We start from the raw sequence: 27,557 nt of genomic DNA, 5'->3' as shown, positions 1-27,557 counted from the left end.
ATGTACTGGGCCGTATGCACTACCCTCTGTAGTACCTTGCGGTCGGAGGCTGAACAGCTCATAGTAACAGGAGCCTATCTCCTGTGTCTGTAGTGTGAGGCAGCTTGATGTACAAGTTCTTCCCCTGGACAGGACTCTAGTCTATTAAGTTGCCCTCCACCAACTGCTGTTTTCAGATCTCGCAATGGGTCACGGATGTGATTCAGATTTGGGGCCTCGTTTATACAAATCTGTGCGTAAAACCAAATGCGTGGGATAATTTCCACGCAAAGCGTGAGATTTATCGACATGAACGTTTGCTTGAGAGAGAGAGAGGGTAAATTAAACGCACAGCCGTTACCATGTGTAAGCACAGTGCCACGTGGTAGACTGAGGGAACTTCTTGTCAAGCGTAGAATGGGGAAATATCTGTTGAGAATGTCTGTCTGACATTGTGAGAATAATAATGAAAATATTTTTAGATGTGGCGGATTAATCAGAATTAGTTGGGTAACATAGATAATTAAGATCTTTTATTTGTATTATATGCTTATGTGAGATACTTGTCATTAGAATTGTCATGATGTTGGCCTGTGGGTAAGGTTTATGACCCCCCCATAAATACCTTTCTCCCTTCCCCTCTCTTTCTGACCCTACTGAAGGACTGTTGAATAGCCTTTGTTGAATATAGAGAGTCTGGGAACATCAAACAAATGGGGAAAAGGAACCATATTTTGGTAATAAAACCAGCTGGAAATATGCTTTGGAACTTAATGAGTATGGATGTCAGTTCGGTTGTCATCTGAGACATTATGACTGATGACAGGACGACATAAACTGTACCTGGGAAAGTATACACCCTCTAGTTATAAGAGTCACATGGAATTGTTATGCAATTGAAATGTTTGATATTGAAATAGTTTGTTAGGAGATTAAATGTAATTTTAGCTTCCAATTGAGAGAATTGGGTTTTCATAAGGAAAGTGCCCTGCTTGATCAGTGGCCCGCCCCTGTGAAGAGACAGGGGTTATAAACGATGAAACACACCCTCCTCCCCTCGCCACTATATAAGACAATGACACAATGTAACCAGTGGGTTCCACTACGTGAGGTCTGCAGCCTCTGCGTTACAAGGACACACATGTCAAGTACAGAACTAAGCCAACCTCGGCGTGAGCTTTGGTTGTGAATGGTATGAACTTTGAACTTATTCACTACAGAAGTGATACTTCCTAGCCGTTGAGTTAGCAGCGGCCGCTGTAGACGTGGGCTAGGAAAGGACGGACGACGGATCCAGTCTACCACAGACAAAGATACTACAACGTATCCACTTTAACACCATTGACATTCTTCTGAGGACAGGAAGATCTGTTGTCCAACCCGGCCAGCATCTACGACCAACCTACCGAAGCGCAGCTCAGAGTAAATATTTATTGCATTTTCCTTTTCCAAATGGGTGGTAATTTAGAATGCATAAAATTCAGTATTTACGAAAGCATAGCTGTTTCTGTGTTCCTCAGTCTTCCCGCTCTTTCATTGAAGCCCAACCCCCTTTCTTTGTGTAACAAGCCGCCATGTCGGCTCCGTCCACCAGGGACGTTTTCTGTATGACATCATTTGTATTCTGTGTATATGTAATTCTGTGTGATTAGTTGGGTATTTAGTAAATAAATAATTAAACCCAATTTTGGATTGCTGATTCAACTTGTTAGCCAGGGTTCGTGAGGATAACCAAGAATTTACAACTTTCATTATGAGACTGAAAATAAAATGAGGATTAATATTGACGTCTATCGATGTAAAATATTAGTCTTTAAGAGTTTATTCTTAAGATAACGGCTCTATAAACACTCTTCCGTGGTGTCCCGACTTCCTAGTTAATTACATTTACATGATTAGCGAGTCAGGTGATATTAATTACAGAGAAAGGATTTTATAGAATAGCATGTCATATCACTTAATCCGGCATAGCCAAAGACACAACAGAATGTATCCCTTTGGACTCTGGTGTTGGCAGTTGCACTTCTCCCTCAGCTGGGGCTCAGTCACCTGGGGCCCAGAGAGGGGAGAGGTCAGGCTTGTCTTTCATATGTCCCTGGTGCTATGCTGAATATCAGAAAGGGAAGAGGACAGAATGGAACATTGTCTTCATTTTTACATTTTAGTCATTTAGCAGACGCTCTTATCCAGAGCGACTTACAGTAGTGAATGCTTACATTTCATACATTTTATCTCCGTACTGGTCCCCCGTGGGTATCGAACCCACAACCCTGGCGTTGCAAACATCATGCTCTACCAACTGAGCCACCTATGGCGTGATTAGAACCAATTACTTGTCTCCACAATGTCTGTGCACAAGTCACTCCCTCCTTTGGCATTGAGGGGAGGTGTATGGCAGTGTCTGGAACCATTGTATGTCCTCTCTGATGTTGCACTTATCCTGGGATAGTGTATGACCTAGAGGCTCACTCCCCTCAGTGAGCTTGTCCAGGAGTGGGGTCAAGAGGGGCTTTACTTTAGATGGGAGTATCTAGAGTTGACAATTGATATATGCCATTGGATGAGTTGGTGTTTTTGTACTATGAAGTACCAGGAACGAGATTACAACCTCGTCATAGGGACCAAACTGAACGATAATTTATAGCGAATGCTATCTGGCTATGGGATACTCCTCTCTCAAGTAAAAGTTTTTCTTCGTGAACAGTTCAATCAATAATACAGTAGAAAAATCTATATACAGCATGTGCAAGTGAGGTAGGATAAGAGAGGTAAGGCAATAAATAGGCCATGGTGGCAAAGTAATTACAATATAGCAATTAAACACTGGAATGGTAGGATGTGCAGAAGATAAATGTGCAACTAACTAACTAGCTAGCTAACATCCTTGACCATGAGCTCACTAACCTACTACCCCTCTGCTAAAGAAGAGGAGGTCTACAGGACGGAGAAAGAAGCTCTGGGGATGAATATTGCCGTGAACGAAGAAGAGGAGGATGTTTTAGTAAAAGGAGAGGAAGAAGCTTTCAGAATGAAAGAGGAGGATGAGGAGGCTATCAGTATCACATTGGAAGAAGAGGAGAATAACGTTACAGTGAAAGAAGAGAAAGAACCTTTTAGAGTGAAAGATGAAGAGGGGATAGAGGCTGTCACAGTGGAAGAAGAGGAGGTAGAAGCTTCCAGAATTAAAGAGGAGGAAGAGGAGGCCATAAGATTGAAAGAAGAGGAGGAGGATGTTATAGTGAAAGAAGAGGAAGAACCTTTTGGAGAGGAAGAGGAGGCTATCTTAAGAAAAGAGGAGGAGGAAGATGTTTTGGGAGATGAAGGAGAGGAGGAGGAGACTGAAGATCTGATTAACACCAGTGAGTACCGTCTTAAAAGCAGGGCCACAAACTGCCCTTGATGAATTAATGTATCGTTTTAATATATGGCTCTGGGCCTCGCAATTGATTCTTGGATAATATAACTTAAAAAATGTCCACTGAACTTAGTTCAACTGTCGTACCCCATCAGAACCCAAAATATAAGCTTGTTTTACTCCTTTGTTTGTGAACAATGTAATTGTAAAATAACACTGTATATCCTCAAAACATGGAGGTAGTTAAATGATGCTGAACCTGAGACATAAGATTGTTATAAAAAGTGCTATTGAAATGCAATAAATTATTACTATATACACTGAACAAAAATATAAACGCAACAATTTCAACGATTTTACTGAGTTACAGTTCATATAAGGAATCAGTCAATTGAAATACATGAATTAGGCCCTAATCTATGCATTTTACATGACTGGGCAGGGGCACAGCCTTGGGTGGCCCTGGGAGGACATAGGCCTACCCACTTGGGAGACTGGCCCACCCACTGGGCAGCAAGGCCCAGCCAATCAGAAGGAGTTTTTCCCCACAAAAGGACTTCATTACAGACAGAAATACTCCTCAGTTTCATCAGCGGTCCGGGTGGCTGGTCTCAGACGATCCTGCAGGTGAAGAAGCCGGATGTGGAGGTTCTAGGCTGGCGTGGTTACATGTGGTCTGTGGTTTTGAGGCTGGTTGGACGTACTGCAAAATGTTGTAAAATTACATTGGAAGCGGCTTATGGTAGAGAAATTAATATTACATTATCTGGCAACATCTCTGGTGGACATTCCTGCAATCAGCATGCCAATTGCATGCTCCCTCAAACCATGAGAAATCTGTGGCACTGTGTTGTGTGACAAAACTGCACATTTTAGTGACCTTTTATTGTCACCAGCACAATGTGCAAATGTGTAATGATCATGCTGTTTAATCAGCTTCTTGATATACCACACCGGTCAGGTGGATGGATTATCTTGGCAAAGGGGAAATGCTCACTAACAGGAAGGTAAACAAATTTGTGCATAACATTTTGAGAGAAGAAACACACATTTCTGGAATCTTTTATTTCAGCTCATGAAAAATGGGACCAACACTTTACATGTTGCGTTTATATTTTTGTTAAGTATATTTAGAGAGTTGGGTAACCTTCTAGAATTTGAATATTGTTATCATTCTAGACCTTCAGTTATATCATTTAAATATTCCCCATGTATTGTAAATGGGGGCGCTAACATGGCTGCCATAATTTTATGTAAACGCAGAAACCTGTCCCCAACTCTCTAAATACCTGTCTCTGGACTGAACCATGTTGCACCGGGCTAACATGCTGACCAGACTATCGCGCATGTTGATTTTGTCCCCCCACACCAGACCCTATCAGGACTCGCAGGTTAAAATATCAAAACAAACTTCCTGCTAACTTGCTGTTGCTAGCTAATTTGTCCTATTTAGCTAGCTTGCTGTTGCTAGTTAATTTGTCCTGGATATAAACATTGGGTTAATATTGATATAAGTGATATAACCAACACTACTCCCTCCACAGTACCTGGAGCATCACAGTGATATAACCAACACTAGTCACAGTGATATAACCAACACTAGTCACAGTGATATAACCAACACTAGTCACAGTGATATAACCAACACTAGTCACAGTGATATAACCAACACTAGTCACAGTGATATAACCAACACTAGTCACAGTGATATAACCAACACTATAACCAACACTAGAGGTTTGACCACGTTAGGCAACCTAAAAGAACATGAGAGGACACACACAGGAGAAAAGCGTTTTCAATGTTCCTTCTGTGGAAAGAGTTTTACCCGTTTAGGAAGCCTGAAAAGGCATAAACGAATACACTCAGGGGAAAAGCCCTACCAATGCTCCCAGTGTGGAAAGAGATTTTGTAGATCACAGGACCTTACATCACATGAGAGGACACACTTTACCACTGCTCCCAATGTGGAAAGACTTTTAACTGATTAGGGATCCAGATAACATATGGGATGACACATAGGAGAAAATAGATTTACTCCGTTATGGAACCTGAAAGACCATGAAAAATACATATAAATACACAGGAGGAGAAGACATACCGCTGTTCTAATTGTGGAGAGACATTTTCCCAGTCAGAGGACCTGCAATCACATGAGAGAATAGAGAGGCTGTGTTCTGACACGTTTTTGACTGAAATAGTGTTTACATTTTTTGTTTATATAAGAGAATGTTTTTCAAAAGATTTGCCCTCTTTTACATTCATAAAATGTGCATCTTTATGAACTTTGCCTGGATAAAAGTAAGTAAGTTACCTTGGCCTTGCCTGGTGTGAACCTTTCTGTAGCATAAGACAGCTTAATGTACAAGTCCCCGTGAACAGGACGCTTAGCCCCAATCTATTTTCTAAAAGCTGAGTGCCAAGCAGACGCACCTGGTCCCCATTTTTAAAGTCTTTGTTATGACTCAGGCGGGGAACCAACTACCAACCTTCCAATCTCAGGGAGGACACTAACCACAAGGGCAATGAGTTGATTGTGATTCAAATAAAATTGTAATTAAAATAAAATGTTTTTGGATAAAAGTATAAACCCTTTGATGTTCATTAAATGCTTTGGATATATTTTTTAAATGTAAATGATTAAATAGATGAATAGAATGTGCATTTCTTCATTCTAACCTTGATAAATCTTGAATTTTGTCTGTGTTACATTGAGTTAATTTGTGTACTAGTCATCAAGCTAAATGAGTATGAAAATGTGATGACGTTCTTAGAACATTGATAAGTTGTTGACATGAAGAATTCACTACCTCATGAATGTTCCCATCAGTATTATTAAAACATTAACTACCTCATGAATGTTCCCATCAGCATTATTAAAACACTCACTAACTCATGAATGTTCCCATCAGCATTATTAAAACACTCACTAACTCATGAATTTTCCCATCAGTATTATTAAAACACTCACTACATCATGAATGTTCCCATCAGTATTATTAAAACATTCACTACCTCATGAATATTCCCATCAGTATTATTAAAACATTCACTACCTCATGAATGTTCCCATCAGTATTATTAAAACATTCACTAACTCATGAATGTTCCCATCAGTATTATTAAAACACTCACTACCTGATGAATGTTCCCATCAGCGTTATTCCACCATATCAGAGAAAACACAGGTGCTGATTGTTAAAAGGAATTGATTAATGAAACATATTTTGGTCTGAATATTAATAAAGTGTGGAATGCCATTAGTGGACTTTCATTATATACATCTACATCACGTATATCAAAAAACCCCTAGTGACCTGAGGACTCACACTTAATGTGTTGTAGATATGTGGTAGTGACACTAAGTGGCAGTGTTTTTACAACTACTGCCGGTTTGCCTGAGGCTGATGCCGTGCAGGTGTTTGTACACATGCATATACACACACTCTCATTCAAACAAACACATACAAGAACACACACATACATGTAATAGTGCCAGACATGCACACAAACATATACAGTTGGCATTGCTGTTATGATTTCAGTTGTCCTTGATGTCCTTTGTTTTAAATGTATTCTTTTGTTTTATTGTTGTTTGCTGTTTTCTTCTGTCTTTTCCTTTTTTCTCATTAGTTCATTCTCTTGGTTGTTGGTGCATTGGGGGGTTCTTGGGGGTGGGGAATGGAATTAACTGTATTTGTTTCTCTTCCTGGGGGGGACTGTGGGAGTGGTCTCGAATGGTTGAGGGACAGCTATTGGGGAACTGTAGGGGGATCTTGGAGGGTTCGGGTTCACGTTTTTTGGCCTGGTGGTAGATCGGTCAACATGCCCTTGAGCAGGGCATTGACCCTGGATGCTTCTGTGTGTCGCTCTGAATGGGAATCTGTTGGATGACTGGTATGATGTCGTTATTGAGCGGCTTCACTGCAAGTATATTGTATGTTTCGAATATTCAAAAAATAAAAAAAAATAAAAAACTTACTGGAGCTTCAAGGCCGGTTCATCTTGCACTCCGGCACTTCTTCCCAGTGGTGAGAGGACAACATCTCATATTCCTCTCAGTGCTGAGAGGACAACATCTCATATTCCTCTCAGTGCTGAGAGGACAACATCTCATATTCTTCTCAGTGCTGAGAGGACAACATCTCATATTCTTCTCAGTGCTGAGAGGACAACATCTCATATTCCTCTCAGTGCTGAGAGGACAACATCTCATATTCCTCTCAGTGCTGAGAGGACAACATCTCATATTCCTCCCAGTGCTGAGAGGACAACATCTCATATTCCTCCCAAAGTAGTGTTACGTGCCTTGATCAAGGACACATCAGCAAATCTTTCAGATGTTTTCCTGTTCAGCTCTGGTATTGAAACCGCTCTAATCGTTAGGCTACTTGCCGACCATTATTTTATTATTATGTGATAAAAGAAATGAAAAATATGAGCTTTTTTGTCTGGAAATAAAATAAACATTGATCTCAACTGCGTTTCCCACTCCAGTCAGCTGACGGCGATGTGTGCGTCTTTCAGGCGACGCTGCTTGTGTGACGTATAATCTAGTGGACGGGACGTTTCTTCAACAACAACAACAGCTAGTCAGTCACCTCACTACCTTTATAGACAAAAATCGTTGTATAGTTGCATCTGTGTTTTAAAAATACGTATGTCTAATAGCTAGCTAGTTTTCCCATTTCATATATACGTTGTTAGTTAGCTGGCTTGATAAATTAGCCTATTACTAACGAACGCCAGCTAGCTAGCTAACATCTCCGACCATGAGCTCACTAAGCTACTCTCCTCCTGCTGAAGAAGAGATCTGCTGGACGGAGAAAGAAACTCTCGTTAAAGAGGAGGAGGAAGAGGAGGCTGTTACAATACAACAACAAGTAGAGGGTGAGGCTGTTACAGTGAAAGAAGAAGAGAAAGACGTTTCAGTGAAAGAGGAGGAAGACGCGTTCAGAGTGAAAGAGGAGGAGGATGTTACAGTAAAAGAAGAGGAGGAAGAGACTGAGGATGATGCAGTTTTTGGAGTGAAAGAGGAGGAGGGGGAGATGACTGTCACATTGAAAGAGGAGGAGGGGGAGAGGACTGTCACATTGAATGAGGAGGAGGGGGAGAAGACTGTCACATTGAAAGAGGAGGAGGAGACAGGAGATCTGATTAAGACCAGTAAGTACTGTCTTAAAATGCGTGGTTTTAAAGCGAAGTTCGACTGAATGTTTATGCTTGAATATGTTGTTTAATGTAGGAATTGATAAAACTTTGATGTGTATGTTAACAATGGATTTACACGCAAAATCCCATCTTTAATGTTTCACAGAATGGACTTGCTCTTATCATGACTCAAATTACGTTGCATTACACTGGAGCGCGATTCCATGCCAACGTGGGCCGATAATATTTTTAGTATCTCAGAATATATTGTTTTGGCAATTCTCTCATAGAAACCTCATTGGAGGAAGTATGTTCGATATGTTTTTTACATTTGTAACACAAACCATGTTTGAGAAAACCATGATAAAGGGCCATTATAGGACCTTTTTAGACCTGTGCATGCCTCCTGTCAGACCCCGTGACCTCTGAACCCTACATGATACAGACAACATCTAGTCATTATACTGTCAGACCCCATGACCTCTGACCCCTACATGATACAGACAACATCTAGTCATTATACTGTCAGACCCCATGACCTCTGACCCCTACATGATACAGACAACATCTGTATCATGACATCTAGTAGTCATTAGATTATCTTGGAGTCATAATATTCCTTATAGTGTGCTCTAATATATAGAGGCTAGATTATCTTGGAGTCATTATGTTCCTTATAGTGTGCTCTAATATATAGAGGCTAGATTATCTTGGAGTCATTATGTTCCTTATAGTGTGCTCTAATATATAGAGTCTAGATTATCTTGGAGTCATTATGTTCCTTATAGTGTGCTCTAATATATAGAGTCTAGATTATCTTGGAGTCATTATGTTCCTTATAGTGTGCTCTAATATATAGAGTCTAGATTATCTTGGAGTCATTATGTTCCTTATAGTGTGCTCTAATATATAGAGTCTAGATTATCTTGGAGTCATAATGTTCCTTATAGTGTGCTCTAATATATAGAGTCTAGATTATCTTGGAGTCATTATGTTCCTTATAGTGTGCTCTAATATATAGAGTCTAGATTATCTTGGAGTCATTATGTTCCTTATAGTGTGCTCTAATATATAGAGTCTAGATTATCTTGGAGTCATTATGTTCCTTATAGTGTGCTCTAATATATAGAGTCTAGATTTTCTTGGAGTCATTATGTTCCTTATAGTGTGCTCTAATATATAGAGTCTAGATTATCTTGGAGTCATTATGTTCCTTATAGTGTGCTCTAATATATAGAGTCTAGATTATCTTGGTGTCATTATGTTCCTTATAGTGTGCTCTAATATTTAGAGTCTAGATTATCTTGGAGTCATTATGTTCCTTATAGTGTGCTCTAATATATAGAGTCTAGATTATCTTGGAGCCATTATGTTCCTTATAGTGTGCTCTAATATATAGAGTCTAGATTATCTTGGAGTCATTATGTTCCTTATAGTGTGCTCTAATATATAGAGTCTAGATTATCTTGGAGTCATTATGTTCCTTATAGTGTGCTCTAATATATAGAGTCTAGATTATCTTGGAGTCATTATGTTCCTTATAGTGTGCTCTAATATATAGAGTCTAGATTATCTTGGAGTCATTATGTTCCTTATAGTGTGCTCTAATATATAGAGTCTAGATTATGAGATGTATTTTTATATATTAATATCTCAAAAGTAGCCTTTCTGTTCCAGCTCATTTTTAGACATATCATTTGTAATGATATAGCCTACTCTTCAAACAATTCACACGGACTCTAGGTACTTTTTAATGATATGACCCGTTTTATAAGTAGAAATGGACAACTTTAATTTTTTGGCATCTTTAAATGAGGTCTCAGTTTAATACGTTCTGGTTGTAGCCTAGCCCTGTTGTAGATATAGAGGATGTAGCCTAGCCCTGTTGTAGATATAGAGGATGTAGCCTATCCCTGTTGTAGATATAGAGGATGTAGCCTAGCCCTGTTGTAGATATAGAGGATGTAGCCTAGCCCTGTTGTAGATATAGAGGATGTAGCCTAGCCCTGTTGTAGATATAGAGGATGTAGCCTAGCCCTGTTGTAGATATAGAGGATGTAGCCTAGCCCTGTTGTAGACATAGAGGATGTAGCCTAGCCCTGTTGTAGATATAGAGGATGTAGCCTGGCCCTGTTGTAGATATAGAGGATAAATCCATTTCAATTCAATCACTTTTTTGACAGCATCCCTTTTGAGTGTCCATAGAGTATCCATAGAGTGTCCATAGATGTTTGCCCATGGAAGAAGTGGTCAGAAAGTGACTTTTTGGACCTGAATGGCAAAACATTCAGGAGATGTGGGGGCGGCAGGTAGCGGCAGGCAGCCTAGTGGTTAGAGCGTTGGACTCGTAACCAAAAAGTTGCAAGATGGAATCCCCGAGCTGACAAGGTGAAAATCTGTCGTTCTGCCCCTGAACAAGGTAGTTAACCCACTGTTCCTAGGCCTTCATTAAAAATAAGAATTTGTTCTTAACTGACTTGCCTAGTTAAATAAAGGTTAAATTTTAAAAAACATTTTAAAGTTGACTCATTTTGTATTCCCCACCATACCATGAGACATCCATGTTTTAATCACTGGAATAGACAAACGGTTGAGTTTGGTATAATTTAAAAGCTTACAAAAAGGGTTTTTAAACTGTTTTATAATTCCCCCCGTCCCCAAAAAATAATTATTACATTTTTAACCTTTTTAATGTAAATTATCTAAAAACGTGCAAACTCCATGTTTGCACATGTTGTAGTTTAGACTCTACTTTACATCATCTGAGGTTTTTGGGTCTTGCCTGCCATCGGTTGAATACAGGGTGGTTGTCATTTCAATTATACACATAGAATTCATAGAATGGACCTGTCCTTTCAGACCAGTGGTAGAAAAAGTACCCAACTGTCATACCTGAGTAAAAGTAAAGATACCTTAATAGAAAATGACTCAAGTGAAAGTCACAGAGTAAAATAGTACTTGAGTAAAAGTCTAAAAGTATTTGGTTTTAAATATACTTAAGTATCAAATGTAAATGTAATTCCTAAAATATACTTTTAAGTATAAAAAGTAAAAGTATAAATAATTTCACATTCCTTATATTAAGCATACCTGACCGCACAATTTTCTTGTTTTATTATTTTATGGATAGCCAGGGTCACACTCCAACACTCAGACGTAATTTACAAACAATGTATTTGTCAGATCAGATGCAGTAAGGATGATCAGGGATGTTCTCTTGATAAGTGTGTGAATTGGACCATTTTTCTGTCATGCTAACATTCAAAATGTAACGAGTACTTTTGGATGTCAAGGGAAAGTACTTAGGTAGTACTTAAAAGTATTTTTAGTTAAGTACTTTGCACCTCTGCTTCAGACTACTGCAGTACATCATTGAAATTGTAATGACATTTACATTTTAACTTCTAATTACAACCACAAAGATGGCCGCCGGTCCGTCCAACCGTTGAATGTCAACTTAAATGGTCCTCTCTATTCTGTTTATTTTTATGATTTCAACAGGTTTCTTATGGAGGATTGACAGTATAATTTAAAACAACAGATATTCCCATTCAAGTCCAACATTCTCTGATGTGTGGACCTCCAACCATCTCTGTGGTTCCATTTGGAAGTCGAAATGTACATTTTATGACCATTTTAGTAAATTTTTCGACCAAAACATGACACCCATGAGAACAAGATTAGATTTGGAGCTCTACATTATTTGTTTTTAAAATCTCACCAAGTTTACGTTTAATGATGTAATGTTGTGAAAACTGACCTTGGGTTATTGAGGGATGTAGTCTAGATTAAACCTCATAGGAAGACAGTTTTATCATGTGGAGGTTTCATTCAGGCCTCTGTTTAACAAAATAATCTGTTTGTCTTTGGCAGGAGAGAGACCAGACTCTCCCTCTGACAGCAGGAAGAATCCTTCAGGGGAACCAGACCCAGAGACGCCCAAACCAGCCAAACGACATCACTGCTCCTACTGCGGAAAGAGTTTTACTAAGTTACGAAAACTAAAAGAGCATGAGAGGACACACACAGGAGAAAAGCCTTTCCAATGTTCCCAGTGTGGAAACAGTTTTAGTCAGTTAGGGAGCCTGAAAATACATAAGAGAATACACTCTGGAGAGAAGCCTTATCACTGCTCCCACTGTGGAATGACTTTTACCTGTTTAGGGAGCCAGTCACATGAGAGAATACACACAGGAGAAAAGCCCTACGACTGTTCCTACTGTGTAAAAAGTTTTAGGTGGTTAGAAGACTTGACAAAGCATGAGAGGACGCACACAGGAGAAAAGCCTTTCCAATGTTCCCAGTGTGGAAACAGTTTTAGTCAGTTAGGGAGCCTGAAAATACATAAGAGAATACACTCTGGAGAGAAGCCTTATCACTGCTCCCACTGTGGAAAGGCTTTTACCTGTTTAGCGAGCCAGAAGTCACATGAGAGAATACACACAGGAGAAAAGCCCTACGACTGTTCCCACTGTGGAAAGAGTTTTAGGTGGTTAGAAGGCCTGACAAAGCATGAGAGAATACACACAGGAGAAAAGCCCTACCAATGCTCCCACTGTGGAAAGAGTTTTGCTCAGTTAAGGAACCTGAAATCACATCAGAGGGTACATACACAGGAGGAGAAGACATACCACTGCTCTCATTGTGGAAAGACATTTTCCCAGTCAGAGGACCTGAAATCACATGAGAGAATAGAGAGGCTGTTGTCTGACTTATGTTTTTGACTGAGAATGTGTGTTTTTGTTCTTGCCAAATGAAATCATATTGTTTATATGAAATCATAAAAAACAGGTTTACTTTTGTGGATGTTTTTTCATCTGGCGACATGATCATGTCTAAAATCAGATAAGATATTTTAAAATATATATTTTTTTTCTTATTCGATTGATTGGATGCAAATGTCAACCCTATGATGTTGTTCATTATATTATTTGCAAAATGTAAATTATTATATAAGTAAGTAGCCTTGCACGAGCCCAGAACAGCTCATAGAAACAGGAGCCTTGTCTTGTATGATCCAGAACAAATCAAATCAAAGTTTACCTTACTGTGAAATGCATACTTACAGGCGCTAACCAACAGTGCGATTTTAAGTAAAAAATAGGTATTAGGTGAACAATAGATAAGTAAAGAAATAAAAACAACAGTAAAAAGACAGTGAAAAATAACAGTGGCGAGGCTATAACAGTAATGAGGCTACATACAGACACCGGTTAGTCAGGCTGATTGAGGTAGTATGTACATGTAGATATGGTTAAAGTGACTATGCATATATGATGACCAGAGAGTAGCAGTAGCGTAAAAGAGGGGTTGATGGGTGGCGGGACACAATGCAGATAGTCCGGGTAGCCAATGTGCGGGGGCACCGGTTAGTCGGGCTAATTGAGGTAGTATGTACATGAACGTATAGTTAAAGTGACTATGCATATATGAAAAACAGAGAGTAGCAGCAGCGTAAAAGAGGGGTTGGGGGGGCGGGACAATGCAAATAGTCCAGGTAGCCATTTGATTACTTGTTCAGGAGTCTTATGGCTTGGGGGTAAAAACTTTTGAGAAGCCTTTTGGTCCTAGACTTGGCGCTCTGGTACCGCTTGCCATGCGGTAGTAGAGAGAACATTCTATGACTGGGGTGGCTGGGGTCTGTAGTGTGAGGCAGCTTGATGTACAAGTTCTTCCCCTGGACAGGACTCTAGTCTATTAAGTTGCCCTCCACCAACTGCTGTTTTCAGATCTCGCAATAGGTCACGGATGTGATTCAGATCTGGGGCCTTGTTTATACAAATCTGTGCGTAAAACCAAATGCGTGGGATAATTTCCACGCAAAGCGTGAGATTTATCGACATGAACGTTTGCTTGAGAGAGAGAGAGGGTAAATTAAACGCACAGCCGTTACCATGTGTAAGCACAGTGCCACGTGGTGGACTGAGGGAACTTCTTGTCAAGCGTAGAATGGGGAAATATCTGTTGAGAATGTCTGTCTGACATTGTGAGAATAATAATGAAAATATTTTTAGATGTGGCGGATGAATCAGAATTAGTTGGGTAACATAGATAGTTAAGATCTTTTATTTGTATAATATGCTTATGTGAGATACTTGTCATTAGAATTGTCATGACGTTGGCCTGTGGGTAAGGTTTATGACCCCCCCCATAAATACCTTTCTCCCTTCCCCTCTGTTTCTGATCCTACTGAAGGACTGTTGAATAGCCTTTGTTGAATATAGAGAGTCTGGGAACATCAAACAAATGGGGAAAAGGAACCATATTTTGGTAATAAAACCAGCTGGAAATATGCTTTGGAACTTAATGAGTATGGATGTCAGTTCGGTTGTCATCTGAGACATTATGACTGATGAAAGGACGACATAAACTGTACCTGGGAAAGTATACACCCTCTAGTTATCAGAGTCACATGGAATTGTTATGCAATTGAAATGTTTGATATTGAAATAGTTTGTTAGGAGATTAAATGTAATTTTAGCTTCCAATTGAGAGAATTGGGTTTTCATAAGGAAAGTGCCCTGCTTGATCAGTGGCCCGCCCCTGTGAAGAGACAGGGGTTATAAACGATGAAACACACCCTCCTCCCCTCGCCACTATATAAGACAATGACACAATGTAACCAGTGGGTTCCACTACGTGAGGTCTGCAGCCTCTGCGTTACAAGGACACACATGTCAAGTACAGAACTAAGCCAACCTCGGCGTGAGCTTTGGTTGTGAATGGTATGAACTTTGAACTTATTCACTACAGAAGTGATACTTCCTAGCCATTGAGTTAGCAGCAGCCGCTGTAGTCTTCCCGCTCTTTCATTCAAGCCCCCTTTCTTTGTGTTACAAGCCGCCATGTCGGCTCCGTCCACCAGGGACATTTTCTGTATGACATCATTTGTATTCTGTGTATATGTAATTCTGTGTGATTAGTTGGGTATTTAGTAAATAAATAATTAAACCCAATTTTGGATTGCTGATTCAAGTTGTTAGCCAGGGTTCGTGAAGATAACCAAGAATTTACAACTTTCATTATGAGACTGAAAATAAAATGAGGATTAATATTGACGGCTTTCGATGTAAAATATTAAAGTCTTTAAGAGTTTATTCTGAAGATAACGGCTCTATAAACACTATTCCGTGGTGTCCCGACTTTCTAGTTAATTACATTTACATGATTAGCGAATCAGGTGATATTAATTACAGAGAAAGGATTTTATAGAAAAGCATGTCATATCACTTAATCCGGCATAGCCAAAGACACGACAGAATGTATCCCTTTGGACTCTGGTGTTGGCAATTGCACTTCTCCCTCAGCTAGGGCTCAGTCACCTGGGGCCCAGAGAGGGGAGAGGTCAGGCTTGTCTTTCATATGTCCCTGGTGCTATGCAGAATATCAGAAAGGGAAGAGGACAGAATGGAACATTGTCTTCATTTTTACATTTTAGTCATTTAGCAGACGCTCTTATCCAGAGCGACTTACAGTAGTGAATGCTTACATTTCATACATTTTATCTCCGTACTGGTCCCCCGTGGGTATCGAACCCACAACCCTGGCGTTGCAAACATCATGCTCTACCAACTGAGCCACCTATGGCGTGATTAGAACCAATTACTTGTCTCCACAATGTCTGTGCACAAGTCACTCCCTCCTTTGGCATTGAGGGGAGGTGTATGGCAGTGTCTGGAACCATTGTATGTCCTCTCTGATGTTGCACTTATCCTGGGATAGTGTATGACCTAGAGGCTCACTCCCCTCAGTGAGCTTGTCCAGGAGTGGGGTCAAGAGGGGCTTTACTTTAGATGGGAGTATCTAGAGTTGACAATTGATATATGCCATTGGATGAGTTGGTGTTTTTGTACTATGAAGTACCAGGAACGAGATTAGAACCTCGTCATAGGGACCAAACTGAACGATAATTTATAGCTGAATGCTATCTGGCTATGGGATACTCCTCTCTCAAGTAAAAGTTTTTCTTTGTGAACAGTTCAATCAATAATACAGTAGAAAAATCTATATACAGCATGTGCAAGTGAGGTAGGATAAGAGAGGTAAGGCAATAAATAGGCCATGGTGGCAAAGTAATTACAATATAGCAATTAAACACTGGAATGGTAGGATGTGCAGAAGATAAATGTGCAACTAACTAACTAGCTAGCTAACATCCTTGACCATGAGCTCACTAACCTACTACCCCTCTGCTAAAGAAGAGGAGGTCTACAGGACGGAGAAAGAAGCTCTGGGGATGAATATTGCCGTGAACGAAGAAGAGGAGGATGTTTTAGTAAAAGGAGAGGAAGAAGCTTTCAGAATGAAAGAGGAGGATGAGGAGGCTATCAGTATCACATTGGAAGAAGAGGAGAATAACGTTACAGTGAAAGAAGAGAAAGAACCTTTTAGAGTGAAAGATGAAGAGGGGATAGAGGCTGTCACAGTGGAAGAGGAGGAGGTAGAAGCTTCCAGAATTAAAGAGGAGGAAGAGGAGGCCATAAGATTGAAAGAAGAGGAGGAGGATGTTATAGTGAAAGAAGAGAAAGAACCTTTTAGAGTGAAAGAGGAGGCTATCTTAAGAAAAGAGGATGAGGAAGACGTTTTGGGAGATGAAGGTGAGGAAGAGGAGACTGAAGATCTGATTAACACCAGTGAGTACCGTCTTAAAAGCAGGGCCACAAACTGCCCTTGATGAATTCATGTATCGTTTTAATATATGGCTCTGGGCCTCGCCATTGATTCTTGGATAATATAACTTAAAAAATGTCCACTGAACTTAGTTCAACTGTCGTACCCCATCAGAACCCAAAATATAAGCTTGTTTTACTCCTTTGTTTGTGAACAATGTAATTGTAAAATAACACTGTATATCCTCAAAACATGGAGGTAGTTAAATGATGCTGAACCTGAGACATAAGATTGTTATAAAAAGTGCTATTGAAATGCAATAAATGATTACTATCTACACTGAACAAAAATATAAACGCAACAATTTCAACGATTTTACTGAGTTACAGTTCATATAAGGAATCAGTCAATTGAAATACATGAATTAGGCCCTAATCTATGCATTTTACATGACTGGGCAGGGGCGCAGCCTTGGGTGGCCCTGGGAGGACATAGGTCTGCCCGCTTGGGAGACTGGCCCACCCACTGGGCAGCAAGGCCCAGTGGGTGGGCCAGTTCTACTTGTTGCTCCACGTTGGCCACAGCATCACTTGTTTTCAGACCTTGTACAGCGAACAACCTCCCAACCATGGGAACTCCCTCATCGAAACGGACCTCCTGTCACAACGATTTGTGACAGGTTTGTGACAGCTTACCGATCATTGCACCTGTACACAGCCCATCTGTAAATAGCACACCTCATCTTCATATTGTTATTTTCTTTTTTTGCTCCTTTGTACCCCAGTATCTCTACTTGCACATTCATCTTCTGCACATCTATCACTTCAGTGTAACTTCATTGGGATAGGGGGCAGTATTTTCACATCCGGATGAAAAGCGTGCCCAAAGTAAACTGCCTGTTTCTCAGGCCCAGAAGCTAAGATATGCATATAATTGGTAGATTTAGATAGAAAACACTCTAAAGTTTCTCAAACTGTTAAAATTATGTCTGTGAGTATAACAGGAGTTATTTGGCAGGTGAAACCCCGAGGACAAACCATCCAGGAGTTAAATTTTTTGTTGCTGCAGGGAAGTCCTAAAGGAGCTGATGGCTGCAGGGAAGTCCTCCAGGAGCTGATGGCTGCAGGGAAGTCCTCCAGGAGCTGGTGGCTGCAGGGAAGTCCTCCAGGAGCTGATGGCTGCAGGGAAGTCCTCCAGGAGCTGATGGCCTCAGGGAAGTCCTCCAGGAGCTGGTGGCTGCAGGGAAGTCCTCCAGGAGCTGGTGGCTGCAGGGAAGTCCTCCAGGAGCTGGAGGCTGCAGGGAAGTCCTCCAGGAGCTGATGGCTGCAGGGAAGTCCTTATCGACATTGAAAATATACATGGCAGCCATCTCTATGGGTCATGACCAGATTACTGCTGCGTCACATCCTCTAGAATCACTATTTGTAACGTCGTCGTAGTGAATGGACCAAGGCGCAGCAGGTACGTGAATGCTCATGTTTATTTTACAAAATAAAACACAAAAACAATGAACGGACGACAAACAGTCTTGCAGGCAACACACAGCTATGCAAAGAACAACTTCCCATAAAACCCAAACAAAACACACCCTTCTATATAGGACCTTCAATCAGAGGCAACGAGGGACAGTTGTCTCCAATTGAAGGCCAAATCAATAAACTAAACATAGAACCTAAAAGACTAGACTAGAACATAGAAAATACACTAACATAGAACATAGACCAAAACCCCGGAATACATAAATCAAACACCCCTCTACATAAACACACACCCCGAACCACATAAAACAAATACCCCCCTGCCACGTCCTGACCAAACTACAATAACAGATAACCCCTTACTGGTCAGAACGTGACACTATTCATGAAAGGTGCCCGCAGGCTACAACAGCCTACAGGCTACAACAGCCTACAGGCTACAACAGCCTACAGGCTACAACAGCCTACAGGCTACAACAGCCTACAGGCTACAACAGCCTACAGGCTACAACAGCCTACAGGCTACAACAGCCTACAGGCTACAACAGCCTACAGGCTACAACAGCCTACAGGCTAGCTTTGCTAGGTCTTTCTTTGCTGCACCTCACCCTGTTACCAGACAGTAATCAAGACGGGACCAGACCACAGCCTGAACAACTAGTACAGTTGATTTTGTTGTCATAAACGCAGGACATCTTTTTATAACAGACATACCCCCTCCCCATCTTCACAACAATTCTGTCAATATGACTTCAAGATGATAACTATTATGAGTCCTGTGGGAACAGGGTCCAAGGGACAGGTAGTTGACCTCATATTATGGATCATTTCAGAGACAGAAGTTGGGGTTGTCAATGTGAATGTGGTGGTTGAACTAATTTCTTTACAACAGAAATTATTATTCTGGGGTCCCCCTCACCATTTGCAGTGAGATTAGTATAACTTGCGTGCAGTGCCTCTTTTGTATGCAGTCTGGTGATATGCTTTAAATTGATACTCATTACAAATCTGCACTAATCAATCAACACATGCTTTCCTTTGGACATCTCCTAATAATATACAAAAACACCATATAGGTGCAGTGTAATGTGTTGTTGTACAGGTTCAGTCATAGTAGTATGATAGGTGCAGTGTAATATGTTGTTTTAAAAGATCAGCCATAGTAGTATGATAGGTGCAGTGTAATGTGTTGTTTTACAGGATCAGCCATAGTAGTATGATAGGTGCAGTGTAATGTGTTGTTTTACAGGGTCAGCCATAGTAGTATGATAGGTGCAGTGTAATGTGTTGTTTTACAGGGTCAGTCTTAGTAGTATGATAGGTGCAGTGTAATGTGTTGTTTTACAGGGTCAGTCATAGTAGTATGATAGGTGCAGTGTAATGTGTTGTTTTACAGGGTCAGTCATAGTAGTATGATAGGTGCAGTGTAATGTGTTGTTGTACAGGGTCAGTCATAGTAGTATGATAGGTGCAGTGTAATGTGTTGTTTTACAGGGTCAGCCATAGTAGTATGATAGGTGCAGTGTAATGTGTTGTTTTACAGGGTCAGCCATAGTAGTATGATAGGTGCAGTGTAATGTGTTGTTTTACAGGGTCAGCCACAGTAGTACAGCGTCCCTGGAGCAAATTAGTGTTACGTGCCTTGATCAAGGACACATCAGCAAATCTTTCAGATGTTTTCCTGTTCAGCTCTGGTATTGAAACCGCTCTAATCGTTAGGCTACTTGCCGACCATTATTTTATTATTATGTGATAAAAGAAATGAAAAATATGAGCTTTTTTGTCTGGAAATAAAATAAACATTGATCTCATCTGCGTTTCCCACACCAGTCAGCTGACGGCGATGTGTGCGTCTTTCAGGCGACGCTGCTTGTGTGACGTATAATCTAGTGGACGGGAAGTTTCTTCAACAACAACAACAGCTAGTCAGACACCTCACTACCTTTATAGACAAAAATCGTTGTATAGTTGCATCTGTGTTTTAAAAATACGTATGTCTAATAACTAGCTAGTTTCCCCATTTCATTTCATATATACGTTGTTAGTTAGCTGGCTTGATAAATTAGCCTATTACTAACGAACGCCAGCTAGCTAGCTAACATCTCCGACCATGAGTTCACTAAGCTACTCTCCTCCTGCTGAAGAAGAGGTCTGCTGGACGGAGAAAGAAACTCTCGTTAAAGAGGAGGAGGAAGAGAAAGATGTTACAATACAACAACAAGTAGAGGGTGAGGCTGTTACAGTGAAAGAAGAAGAGAAAGACGTTTCAGTGAAAGAGGAGGAAGACGCGTTCAGAGTGAAAGAGGAAGAGGAGGATGTTACAGTAAAGAAGAGGAGGAAGAGACTGAGGATGATGCAGTTTTTGGAGTGAAAGAGGAGGAGGGGGAGAAGACTGTCACATTGAAAGAGGAGGAGGGGGAGAAGACTGTCACATTGAAAGAGGAGGAGGAGGAGATGACTGTCACAATGAAAGAGGAGGAGGAGACAGGAGATCTGATTAAGACCAGTAAGTACTGTCTTAAAATGCGTGGTTTTAAAGCGAAGTTCGACTGAATGTTTATGCTTGAATATGTTGTTTAATGTAGGAATTGATAAAACTTAGATGTGTATACCACCAACGTGCGGGTCACCAACAACAAGTTAACAATGGATTTACACGCAAAATCCCATCTTTAATGTTTCACAGAATGGACTTGCTCTTATCATGACTCAAATTACGTTGCATTACACTGGAGCGCGATTCCATGCCAACGTGGGCCGATAATATTTTTCGTATCTCAGAATATATTGTTTTGGCAATTCTCTCATAGAAACCTCATTGGAGGAAGTATGTTCGATATGTTTTTTACATTTGTAACACAAACCATGTTTGAGAAAACCATGATAAAGGGCCATTATAGGACCTTTTTAGACCTGTGCATGCCTCCTGTCAGACCCCGTGACCTCTGAACCCTACATGATACAGACATCTAGTCATTATACTGTCAAACCCCATGACCTCTGAACCCTACATGATACAGACAACATCTAGTCATTATACTGTCAGACCCCATGACCTCTGACCCCTACATGATACAGACAACATCTAGTCATGATACTGTCAGACCCCATGACCTCTGACCACTACATGACAACATCTGTATCATGACATCTAGTAGTCATTAGATTATCTTGGAGTCATAATGTTCCTTATAGTGTGCTCTAATATATAGAGGCTAGATTATCTTGGAGTCATTATGTTCCTTATAGTGTGCTCTAATATATAGAGGCTAGATTATCTTGGAGTCATTATGTTCCTTATAGTGTGCTCTAATATATAGAGTCTAGATTATCTTGGAGTCATTATGTTCCTTATAGTGTGCTCTAATATATAGAGTCTAGATTATCTTGGAGTCATTATGTTCCTTATAGTGTGCTCTAATATATAGAGTCTAGATTATCTTTGAGTCATTATGTTCCTTATAGTGTGCTCTAATATATAGAGTCTAGATTATCTTGGAGTCATTATGTTCCTTATAGTGTGCTCTAATATATAGAGTCTAGATTATCTTGGAGTCATTATGTTCCTTATATTGTGCTCTAATATATAGAGTGTAGATTATCTTGGAGTCATTATGTTCCTTATAGTGTGCTCTAATATATAGAGTCTAGATTATCTTGGAGTCATTATGTTCCTTATAGTGTGCTCTAATATATAGAGTCTAGATTATCTTGGTGTCATTATGTTCCTTATAGTGTGCTCTAATATTTAGAGTCTAGATTATCTTGGAGTCATTATGTTCCTTATAGTGTGCTCTAATAAATAGAGTCTAGATTATCTTGGAGCCATTATGTTCCTTATAGTGTGCTCTAATATTTAGAGTCTAGATTATCTTGGAGTCATTATGTTCCTTATAGTGTGCTCTAATATATAGAGTATAGATTATCTTGGTGTCATTATGTTCCTTATAGTGTGCTCTAATATATAGAGTCTAGATTATCTTGGAGTCATTATGTTCCTTATAGTGTGCTCTAATATATAGAGTCTAGATTATCTTGGAGTCATTATGTTCCTTATAGTGTGCTCTAATATATAGAGTCTAGATTATCTTGGAGTCATTATGTTCCTTATAGTGTGCTCTAATATATAGAGGCTAGATTATCTTGGAGTCATTATGTTCCTTATAGTGTGCTCTAATATATAGAGTCTAGATTATCTTGGAGTCATTATGTTCCTTATAGTGTGCTCTAATATATAGAGTCTAGATTATCTTGGAGTCATTATGTTCCTTATAGTGTGCTCTAATATATAGAGTCTAGATTATCTTGGAGTCATTATGTTCCTTATAGTGTGCTCTAATATATAGAGTCTAGATTATGAGATGTATTTTTATATATTAATATCTCTAAAGTAGCCTTTCTGTTGCAGCTCATTTTTAGACATATCATTTGTAATGATATAGCCTACTCTTCAAACAATTCACACGGACTCTAGGTACTTTTTATTGATATGACCCGTTTTATAAGTAGAAATGGACAAGTTTTATTTTTTGGCATAATTTAATGAGGTCTCGGTTTAATACGTTCTGGTTGTAGCCTAGCCCTGTTGTAGATATAGAGGATGTAGCCTAGCCCTTTTGCAGATATAGAGGATGTAGCCTAGCCCTGTTGTAGATATAGAGGATGTAGCCTAGCCCTGTTGTAGATATAGAGGATGTAGCCTAGCCCTGTTGTAGATATAGAGGATGTAGCCTAGCCCTGTTGTAGATATAGAGGATGTAGCCTAGCCCTGTTGTAGATATAGAGGATGTAGCCTAGCCCTGTTGTAGATATAGAGGATGTAGCCTAGCCCTGTTGTTGATATAGAGGATGTAGCCTAGCCCTGTTGTCGATATAGAGGATGTAGCCTAGCCCTGTTGTTGATATAGAGGATGTAGCCTAGCCCTGTTGTAGATATAGAGGATGTAGCCTAGCCCTGTTGTAGATATAGAGGATGTAGCCTAGCCCTGTTGTAGATATAGAGGATGTAGCCTAGCCCTGTTGTAGATATAGAGGATGTAGCCTAGCCCTGTTGTAGATATAGAGAATGTAGCCTAGCCCTGTTGTAGATATAGAGGATGTAGCCTGGCCCTGTTGTAGATATAGAGGATAAATCCATTTCAATTCAATCACCTTTTTGACAGCATCCCTTTTGAGTGTCCATAGAGTATCCATAGAGTGTCCATAGTTGTTTGCCCATGGAAGAAGTGGTCAGAAAGTTACTTTTTGGACCTGAATGGCAAAACATTCAGGAGATGTAGGGGCGGCAGGTAGCGGCAGGCAGCCTAGTGGTTAGAGCGTTGGACCCGTAACCAAAACTGTTTTATAATTCCCCCCCCGTCCAAAAAAATAATTATTACATTTTTAACCTTTTTAATGTCAATTATCTAAAAACGTGCAAACTCCATGTTTGCACATGTTGTAGTTTAGACTCTACTTTACATCATCTGAGGTTTTTGGGTCTTGCCTGCCATCGGTTGAATACAGGGTGGGTGTCATTTCAATTATACACATAGAATTCATAGAATGGACCTGTCCTTTCAGACCAGTGGTAGAAAAAGTACCCAACTGTCATACTTAAGTAAAAGTAAAGATACCTTAATAGAAAATGACTCAAGTGAAAGTCACAGAGTAAAATACTACTTGAGTAAAAGTCTAAAAGTATTTGCTTTTAAATATACTAAAGTATCAAATGTAAATGTAATTCCTAAAATATACCTTTAAGTATAAAAAGTAAAAATATAAATAATTTCACATTCCTTATATTAAGCATACCTGACCGCACAGTTTTCTTGTTTTATTATTTTATGGATAGCCAGGGTCACACTCCAACACTCAGACGTAATTTACAAACAATGTATTTGTCAGATCAGATGCAGTAAGGATGATCAGGGATGTTCTCTTGATAAGTGTGTGAATTGGACCATTTTTCTGTCATGCTAACATTCAAAATGTAACGAGTATTTTGGATGTCAAGGGAAAGTACTTAGGTAGTACTTAAAAGTATTTTTAGTTAAGTACTTTGCACCTCTGCTTCAGACTACTGCAGTACATCATTGAAATTGTAATGACATTTACATTTTAACTTCTAATTACTACCACAAAGATGGCCGCCAATCCGTCCAACCGTTGAATGTCAACTTAAATGGTCCTCTCTATTCTGTTTATTTTTATGATTTCAACAGGTTTCTTATGGAGGATTGACAGTATAATTTAAAACAACAGATATTCCTATTCAAGTCCAACATTCTCTGATGTGTGGACCTCCAACCATCTCTGTGGTTCCATTTGGAAGTCGAAATGTACATTTTATGACCATTTTAGTAAATTTTTCAACCAAAACATGACACCCATGAGAACAAGATTAGATTTGGGAGCTCTACATTATTTGTTTTTAAAATCTCACTGAGTTTACGTTTAATGATGTAATGTTGTGAAAACTGACCTTGGGTTATTGAGGGATGTAGTCTAGATTAAACCTCTTATGAAGACAGTTTTATCATGTGGAGGTTTCATTCAGGCCTCTGTTTAACAAAATAATCTGTTTGTCTTTGGCAGGAGAGAGACCAGACTCTCCCTCTGACAGCAGGAAGAGTCCTTCAGGGGAACCAGACCCAGAGACGCCCAAACCAGCCAAACGACATCACTGCTCCTACTGCGGAAAGAGTTTTACTAAGTTACGGAAACTAAAAGAGCATGAGAGGACACACACAGGAGAAAAGCCTTTCCAATGTTCCCAGTGTGGAAACCGTTTTAGTCAGTTAGGGAGCCTGAAAATACATAAGAGAATACACTCTGGAGAGAAGCCTTATCACTGCTCCCACTGTGGAATGACTTTTATCTGCTCAGGGAGCCAGAAGTCACATGAGAGAGGACACACAGGAGAAAAGCCCTACGACTGTTCCTACTGTGTAAAGAGTTTTAGGTGGTTAGAAGGCCTGAAAAAGCATGAGAGGACGCACACAGGAGAAAAGCCCTACCAATGCTCCCACTGTGGAAAGAGTTTTACTCAGTCAGAGAACCTGAAATCACATCAGAGGGTACATCCACAGGAGAAGACATACCACTGCTCTCATTGTGGAAAGACATTTTCCCAGTCAGAGGACCTGAAATCACATGAGAGAATAGAGAGGCTGTGTTCTGACTTATGTTTTTGACTGAGAATGTGTGTTTTTGTTCTTGCCAAATGAAATCATATTGTTTATATGAAATCATAAAAAACAGGTTTACTTTTGTGGATGTTTTTTCATCTGGCGACATGATCATGTCTAAAATCAGATAAAATATTTTAAAATGTTTTTTTTTCTAATTCGATTGATTGGATGCAAATGTCAACCTTATGATGTTGTTCATTATATTATTTGCAAAATGTAAATTATTATATAAGTAAGTAGCCTTGCACGAGCCCAGAACAGCTCTTAGAAACCGGAGCCTTGTCTTGTATGATCCAGAACAAATCAAATCAAAGTTTACCTTACTGTGAAATGCTTACTTACAGGCCCTAACCAACAGTGCGATTTTAAGTAAAAAATAGGTATTAGGTGAACAATAGATAAGTAAAGAAATAAAAACAACAGTAAAAAGACAGTGAAAAATAACAGTGGCGAGGCTATAACAGTAATGAGGCTACATACAGACACCGGTTAGTCAGGCTGATTGAGGTAGTATGTACATGTCGATATGGTTAAAGTGACTATGCATATATGATGAACAGAGAGTAGCAGTAGCGTAAAAGAGGGGTTGGTGGGTGGCGGGACACAATGCAGATAGTCCGGGTAGCCAATGTGCGGGGGCACCGGTTATTCGGGCTAATTGAGGTAGTATGTACATGAACGTATAGTTAAAGTGACTATGCATATATGATAAACAGAGAGTAGCAGCAGCGTAAAAGAGGGGTTGGGGGGCGGGACAATGCAAATAGTCCAGGTAGCCATTTGATTACTTGTTCAGGAGTCTTATGGCTTGGCGGTAAAAACTTTTGAGAAGCCTTTTGGTCCTAGACTTGGCGCTCTGGTACCGCTTGCCATGCGGTAGTAGAGAGAACATTCTATGACTGGGGTGGCTGGGGTCTTTGACAATTTTTAGGGCCTTCCTGACACCACCTGGTGTAGAGGTCCTGGATGGCAGGCAGCTTAGCCCCAGTGATGTACTGGGCCGTATGCACTACCCTCTGTAGTACCTTGCGGTCGGAGGCTGAACAGCTCATAGTAACAGGAGCCTATCTCCTGTGTCTGTAGTGTGAGGCAGCTTGATGTACAAGTTCTTCCCCTGGACAGGACTCTAGTCTATTAAGTTGCCCTCCACCAACTGCTGTTTTCAGATCTCGCAATGGGTCACGGATGTGATTCAGATTTGGGGCCTCGTTTATACAAATCTGTGCGTAAAACCAAATTCGTGGGATAATTTCCACGCAAAGCGTGAGATTTATCGACATGAACGTTTGCTTGAGAGAGAGAGAGGGTAAATTAAACGCACAGCCGTTACCATGTGTAAGCACAGTGCCACGTGGTGGACTGAGGGAACTTCTTGTCAAGCGTAGAATGGGGAAATATCTGTTGAGAATGTCTGTCTGACATTGTGAGAATAATAATGAAAATATTTTTAGATGTGGCGGATTAATCAGAATTAGTTGGGTAACATAGATAATTAAGATCTTTTATTTGTATTATATGCTTATGTGAGATACTTGTCATTAGAATTGTCATGATGTTGGCCTGTGGGTAAGGTTTATGACCCCCCATAAATACCTTTCTCCCTTCCCCTCTCTTTCTGACCCTACTGAAGGACTGTTGAATAGCCTTTGTTGAATATAGAGAGTCTGGGAACATCAAACAAATGGGGAAAAGGAACCATATTTTGGTAATAAAACCAGCTGGAAATATGCTTTGGAACTTAATGAGTATGGATGTCAGTTCGGTTGTCATCTGAGACATTATGACTGATGACAGGACGACATAAACTGTACC

The 27,557-nt window shown here is 40.0% G+C and overlaps 1 long non-coding RNA gene across 1 annotated transcript; it reads left to right on the top strand.

Annotated features, from left to right (window-relative positions):
* The first annotated feature begins 21,040 nt into the window (after positions 1-21,040).
* LOC115178104 (uncharacterized) lies at positions 21,041-25,304 on the top strand. Its single transcript, XR_003872548.1, has 2 exons — positions 21,041-21,079; positions 25,150-25,304. It is a non-coding gene; the product is annotated as an uncharacterized LOC115178104 (long non-coding RNA).
* The last annotated feature ends 2,253 nt before the right edge of the window (positions 25,305-27,557 follow it).

This window comes from Salmo trutta, chromosome 38, assembly GCF_901001165.1.
Source record: "Salmo trutta chromosome 38, fSalTru1.1, whole genome shotgun sequence".
NCBI classification, from domain to species: Eukaryota; Metazoa; Chordata; class Actinopteri; order Salmoniformes; family Salmonidae; genus Salmo; species Salmo trutta.
The sequence above is the reverse complement of the archived record's forward strand: the minus strand, read 5'-3'. Positions and strand labels throughout refer to the sequence as shown.